Source organism: Vombatus ursinus, unplaced genomic scaffold (genome assembly GCF_900497805.2).
Source record: "Vombatus ursinus unplaced genomic scaffold, bare-nosed wombat genome assembly UNPS02014820.1, whole genome shotgun sequence".
NCBI lineage: Eukaryota > Metazoa > Chordata > Mammalia > Diprotodontia > Vombatidae > Vombatus > Vombatus ursinus.
Window position 1 is genome coordinate 6,850,499 of NW_020954598.1, and position 7,710 is coordinate 6,858,208.

Consider the following 7,710-nt stretch of genomic DNA (forward strand, 5'->3'; position numbering starts at 1 on the left):
TTATATCAGGATTGAATACTTCAATGTGGGATAAGAAAACAATTCAAACAATAACTCTAGGGTAATGCCAGGATACCAAAGATGAATAGATAAATATTTCCTGGTGTTAATTCCTCAGAGTCCCCTATGCTCCCACTAACACATCCATATAGATCCCCCTACTTTAAACTCAGACTTTCCTTTTCATTTAAAGGTCTGTACTATAGGAGAGTTTGCATTCTCATATTTGAAGGCAAAATTATTTTCCAGGATACTTTGTTATGCAAGCTGAAATTCCCTTTCAAGAAAAGGACAAGCGTCACATCATAGGATCTCTGTTGTCTTCTCTTATCTCATTCTATCATCTATTTTATGGCTTAATATTAATGGTCAGTGAAGAAGTGAATAATTTTCTTTCTTCTGAAATCTAGCTCACTCTCTAAATTGAGACACAAAACTACTGGCCGTGCAGTGACCTAAATCATGACTCAGTGTCTTCCATGTAATCTGGCTACAGACTAATTACAAAGAAGCCTTTCTCTTTCCTGAGATTAATGAAGAAACTGTTCAAGAAAAATTCTCTACCTAACTTTTCTCAGTCACTTTTATCCTCATGCTTTCCCACCCATGAAACACTTTACCCATCAGAATGTTTTCTCATGCAATTTTCAGTAAAATAACATCCTCTTGTGACTTTTACCGTTAATCATATTCCTTGAGATGACTACCTCTTTGATCAGACCTACAACTTCTTTTCTTTTGTATTTTCTCAGTACAAATATTATCACAAGCAGGAGTAGATCATTAAACCAGTCACATTTAAGTTGCTCCAACCCCAATTAGACTGGACTTCATAAGATCATATATTTACAGTTGGAAGGCATCCTAGAGGCCATGTAGGCCATGCTTCTCACTTTATAGATGAAGAAACTGAGGCTCAGGGAAATTAAATCACTTCCTCGTAGTCCTACTGCTAGTGATTATTATAAGTGGAATGGTTCCTGGTTTTTAAATACACAAAGGAGAGCTCTTTTTGACATTTTTTCTTCTTTGCCACTCTCTATCAAAAGTTCTACACTTCAGTAAAAAGCTACACTATGCCCACACACTTCCAGGCCATCTCCATCTCTATAACTTTACTTCCATGATTCTCTTTATTTAAAAGGTCCTTCCCTCCAGCTCTACTTGTTCAAATGCAGCATGTTCCAAATATCTTAGTTCAGTTTTGAGCTCCAATAACTTCAGAAGTATAGATGCTATAAACTTAAAAAATCATTGGAAAGTTTAATTATTTAAACTTCTTTTATTCTTTAGTTTTGTTAATTTCAATTAATAAATGTTTAATTTTAATATTAACAAGGCAGGGTACCCCATTATTATATATCCCACAGGAGATAGTTTCTGGATGATATTTGTTCAGACTATGGGATCAGTATAGGAGATCTTTTTGTGTGGCCACTTCAGTTACCTGATCTCCAATAGCCATTGTCTTATGGGATCATATCAGAACTTTCAGATATGTTTCAAAACCACATTTTGTGAGAAATGTTAAGGCCAAAACTACCAATGCAAATTTTACAGAATTTGATAGTTGATTAGAGTGATATATTAAACAAGATGTAGCTATGTTGAGTTGTAGTAAGAGAAGTTGGCAGAGAGAAGTCAGAATGTTGTCTGAATTCACTCAAGTTTCCCTCAGAAACAGCATCAAATCAGCCTTCTAAAGGAATTTTGGAGAGACAGAATCGTAAAAAAGATTGAGTGAAACAAATTTTTTAGCTTATGATAACTTAGAAGGACTTCAGGAAATGTCTCTCTCACTTGGGTAAAAGGAGAGCGCAGCCTGGCACAGGCAATGTCCAGGTAAACCAGTGGGAGGTTCTTAGCCATAGCACAGATTAGAAACCAAGGCACCACAGTTCTGGCTCAGTTGGCCAAAAAGCCAACTGTGAGGCCTGCAGCTCCAGTCCAGCAGGCAAACTACCAGCCCAAGCCAAGGGCACAACAGGAACAAATAGGCTAGGCCACCCTAGAGCCTAGTAGGAAAACAACTAACACCAGAGGTCTTGGTGCATAAAGATAGTGACCAAACCCCTGGCCCCCAGTGCAATAAGCTTGGAAAAGTAAACTCGACTTTTAAAAATGAGCAAAAAAAAAAAAAAAGATCCCTGACCATAGAAAGCTACTATGGCAACAAAGAAGATCAAAACACAAACCACAAACTCAGAAGAGGACAAAATATTAAAATGCCTACAAGTGAGACCTCAAAGGGGAATATGAATTAGTCTTAAGCCCAAAAAGTTCTCTTGGAAGAGCTCAAAAAGAATTTTAAGTCAAGTAAGAGAGAAGATGGCGGAGTAAAAGCAGTGACTTGCTTGAGGTCTCCCCCAAATCCCTCCAAATACCTATAAAAATAGCTCTAAACAAATTCTAAAGCAGCACAACCCACAAAAAGACAGAGTGAAACAAATTTCCAGCCAAAGACAGGCTGGCTGGTTCATCAGAAAGGTATATCCTGCTGGGCCGGGAGAGGAGCGCAGTTCGGCATGGGCACGCAGGCCGTGGTGAACCTGGAGTAGGCCTCAGAGGACCGAATCACAGCCAGCTGTGGTGGTTTCCAAAATTCTCAACCCAAGAATGCCAAAGACGACTTAGAAGGTTAATGGGAAAAGTCTGTTTCTGCAGTGCTGAAAGAGAAGTACAGGGTCCCAGTCCCTAGGGCTGCGGCTGCTTCCTGAGCTTCTGGCCCACTGACTGAGAGGAAATCTAGTGACTGATCAGAGGGGGATTGCAGGGATCTCTCTGCTAGTGCAAGATTCTCTTGCTTTGCTCGTGATTGAATCTGGCTCACAGTTCTGGGTGGCAGTTCTGGGGCTAGAAGGAGCACTGGCGGGGTGAAGCTTGTAGTGGCTGTGGAGAGGAAACCTTCCTCACAATTTCAAGACATAAAAGAGTGCTCATAGACCAGAGCACAGGCCAGGAAAGGAGTAAACACTTCACCCTTGATCATAGCACCTTGGAAGAACTGAAAATTTACAGGTCTCTAGAAGTATCTCTGAAAAACAACTGCACAAAACCCCTGAAGCTTGGGACAGTACATTCTCCACACTGGAAACAGACTCCTACGTTAACAAAGAGTTTATAACTCAAGTAATTGGCTGAGATCATGAGCAAGCAGTACAAAAAGAGTCAGACTATATTATCTTATTTTGGTGACAAAGAAAATCAAAACATTCAACCAGAAGAAGACAATGAAGTCAAAGCTCCTACATCCAAAGCCTCCAAGAAAAATATTAATTGGTCCCAGGCAATGGAAAAGCTCAAAAAGGATTTTGAGAAGCAAGTAAGACAAGTAGAGGAAAAACTGAGAGTGATGCTAAAGGAGACCCCCCAAAAAATACTGAAGAAAATAACACCTTAAAAAATAACCTAACCCAAATGGCAAAAGAGGTCCAAAAAGCCAATGAGGAGAAGAATGCCCTTAAAAGCAAAATTGGCCAAACGGAAAAGGAAGTCCAAAAGTTTACTGGAGAAAATACTTCCTTAAAAATTAGAGTGGAGAAATTGGAAACTAGTGACAATTTGAGAAATCAAGGCACTATAATACTAATCCAAGGGATGAAAAAATAGAAGAGAATGTGAAATATCTCATTGGAAAAACAACTGACATGGAAAGCAGATCCAGGAGAGAGAATTTAAAAATTATTGGACTATCTGAAAGCCATGATCAAAAAAATAGCCTAGACATCATCTTTCAGGAAATTATCAAGTAAAACTGCCCTGATATTTTAGAACCAGAAGGCAAATAGAAACTGAAAGAATCCACCGATCACCTCCTGAAAGAGATCCCCAAAGGAAAACTCCTAGGAATGTTGTAACCAAATTCCAGAATTCCCAGGTCAAGGAGAATATATTGCAAGCAGCCAGAAAGAAACAATTCAAGTATTATGGGAACACAATCAGGATAACGCAAGATTTAGCAGCTTTTACATTAAGGGTCTGAAGGGCATGGAGTATGATATTCCAGAGGGCAAAGAAAATAGTACTACAACCTAGAATCACCTACCCAGCAAAACTAAATATAATCCTTCAGGGTTAAAAATTGTCATTCAATGAAATAGGGGACTTTCAAGCATTCCTGTGGAAAAGACCAGAGCTGAATAGAAAATTTGACCTTCAAATACAAGACTCAAGAGAAACATGGAAGAAGTAAACAGAAAAGAGAAAACATAAGAGACTTATTAAGGTTGAACTGTTTACATTCCTGCAGGGAAAAAATGATATTTGTAACTCATGAGTCCTTTGTCAGTATTAGGGTAGTGGGAGGGAAAAAATTATATGTATGTATAGATAGAAAGATAGAGGGCACAGGGTGAGTTGAAGATGAAGGCGTGATATCTGTAAAATAAAAATAAGGCATGAGAGAGGATTATACTGGGAGAAGGAGAAAGGAAGGAATAGAATAAGGTAAAATGTCTCACATGAAACAGACCAGAAAAGGCTTTTACAGTTGAGGGAAAATGGGAGAAGAATGAGTGAATCTTATTTTCATAGGATTTGCCTTAAGGAGGGAATAACATACAATGGGGTATGGAAATAAATCTTACACTACAGGAAAATAAGGGGGGAAGGAGACAAGAGAGCAGGGGGGTTGATAGAGGGGAGGGCAGATTGGGGGAGGGGATAATCAAAAGCAAACACTTCTGAGGAGGCGCAGGGTCAAAAGAGAGAATAGAATAAATGGGGGATAGGATAGGATGAAGGGAAATATACTTAGTTTTTCACAACAGGACTACTATGGAGATGTTTTGCATGACTATACATCTATAACCTGTATTGAGATGCTTGCCTTTTCAATGAGGGTGGGTGGGGAGGGAGGAAGAGAGAAAATTTGTAACCCAAAGTTTTAAAAACACATGTTAAAAATAGAAGAAAAAAGAAAAAAAAAACAAAATAAATTTTGAGTTCCAAATTCTCTCTTTCCATCCATTGAGCAGGCAAGCAATATGATATCAGCCCATTATAAATTTTAAGTCATACAAAACATATTTACATGTTAGCCATGTTGAAAAAAAACACAAGAAAATAAGGTGAAAAATAATATGCTTCAATCTGTGCTCAGAATTCATTAATTCTCTCTGGAGTTAGAAAGCATTTTTCATAAGCAGTCATTTGGAATTTTTATGGATTATTGTATTGATTGGAGAAGCTAAATATTTCAAAGTTGATCATCACTACAATATTGCTGTTACTATGTATAATGTTCTCCTGGCTCTGCTCTCTCCATATTGCATTAATTCATAAAAGTCTTCCCAGATATTTCTCAAATCATTCCTCTTGTCATTTCTTATAATACATAGCATTCCATTACAATCATACACCACAATTTATTGGCATTCCTTCAATTGATGGGCATCTACTCAATTTCAAATTCTTTGCCAGTATAAAAAGAGCTGATATAAAAAAAATTTAAGTAAGAGAGAGAGAAGAAAAATTGGGGGAAAATGACACTTATGCAAGAGAATTATGAAAAAAGAGTCAACAGCTTGGGGGAAAAAGTACAAAAATTGACTAAAAAAGTAATTCTTTTAAAAGTAAAATTGCCAAGATAGTCGAGTAAAAGCAGTGGCTTGCTTGAGCTCTCCCCCAAATCCCTCTAAATACCTGTAAAAAAAATGGTTCTAAACAAATTCTAAAGCATCAGAATCCACAAAGAGACAGAGTGAAACAAATTTCCAACCCAAGACAAACTGGATAGTTCATTGGAAAAGACTATCACACACAGCTGAAAGAGGAACACAGTTCAGCATAGGACATGTAGGCAAAACAGGCCTCAGTGAAGCTGGAGTAGACCTCAGAGGACTGAATCACAGGAAACTCTGGCAGTTTCCAGACCTCAACCCACTAACACCAAAGACAATGTAGAAGCTCAGTAGGAAAAGTCTGTGACTGAAGTGAGGGAGAAGTTTGGTCCCAGTCCCAGTCCCCGAGCATGGTCCCAGGGTGGTGACTGCTTCTGGAGCTCTGGGCCCACAGACTGAGTGGGAATTGAGTGGCTAATCAGAGGGGGTTGCAGGGATCTCCTTGCAGGTGCTGAGGCAGGATTCCCTTGCTTTGCTCATGCTTGGATCTGGGTCCCAGTTCTGGGTGGTGGTCCTAGGACTAGAAGGAGCACTGGTGTGGTGGAGCTTGTAGTGTTAGTGGAGAGGGAATCCTCCTCACAGTTCCAAAGCAGAAAACAGTGCCTATGGTCTCTCATAGACCAGAGCACAGGCCAGAAAAGGAGTAAACACCTCACCATTGATCATAGCACCTTGGAAGAACTAAAAATTTACAGGTCTCTAGAAGTATCTCTGAAAATAGCTGCACAAAACCCCTGAAGCTTGGGACAGTACATTCTCCACACCTGAAGCAGACCTTTACCTTAACAAAGATTTACAACTCAAGTAATTGACTGGAATTATGAGCAAACTGCACAAAAAAAGTTAGACTTTAGAATCTTTCTTTGGTGACAAAGATCAAAACATACAACCAGAAGAAGACAACAAAGTCAAAGCTCCTACATCCAAAACTTCCAAGAAAAAATATGAATCAGTCCCAGGCCATGGAAGAGCTCAAAAAGAATTTTGAGAAGCAAGTAAGAAAGGTAGAGGAAAAACTGGGAAGAGAAATTAGAGTGATGTAAGAAAATCATGAAAAATTAGTCAACAGCTCGCTAAAAGATACCCAAAAAAGTACTGAAAAAAATAAAATCTTAAAAAATAGACTAACCCAAATGGCAAAAGAGGTCCACAAAGCCAATGAGGAGAAGAATGTCTTCAAAAGTAGAACTGGCCAAATGGAAAAGGAAGTCCAAAAGTTCACAGAAGAAAATACTTCCTTAAAAATTAGAATGGAGCAATTGGAAGCTAGTGACTTTATGAGAAATCAAGACACTGTAAAACAAATCCAAAAGAATGAAAAAATAGAAAACAATGTGAAATATCTCATTGGAAAAACAACTGATCTGGAAAATAGATCCAGGAGAGAGAATTTTAAAAAATTATTAGAGTATCTGAAAGCCATGATTAAAAAAAAAAAGCCTAGACATCATCTTTTAATAAATTATCAAGGAAAACTGCCTTGGTATTTCAGAGCCAGAAGGCAAAATAGAAATTAAAAGAATCCACCAATCACCTCCTGAAAGAGATATGGAAAAGTTCTAGGAATATTATAGCCAAATCTAGAGTTCCCATGTCAAGGAGAAAAAATTTCAAGCAGCCAGAAACAATTCTAGTATTGTGGAAACACAATCAAGGCAACACAAGATTTAGCATCTTCTACATTAAGGGAGCACAGGACTTGGAACATAATATTCCAGAGAGCAAAGGAGATAGGATTAAAACCAAGAATCACCTACCCAGCAAAACTCAGTATAATCCTTCAGGGCAAAAAATGGATATTCAGCAAAATAGAGGACTTTTAAGCATCCTTGCTGAAAAGACCAGAGCTGAATAGAAAATTTGACTTCTAAATACAAGACTCAAGAGAAACATGAAAATGTAAACAGGAAAGAGAAATCATAAGGGACTTCTTAAGGTTTAACTGTTTACATTCCTGCATAGAAAGATGATATTTGTAACTCATGAGACCTTTGTCAGTATTGCACCTGTGGAGGGAACAATTATATGTATGGATAGATAGGTAGATAGATAGATAGATAGATAGATAGATAGATAGATAGATAGATAG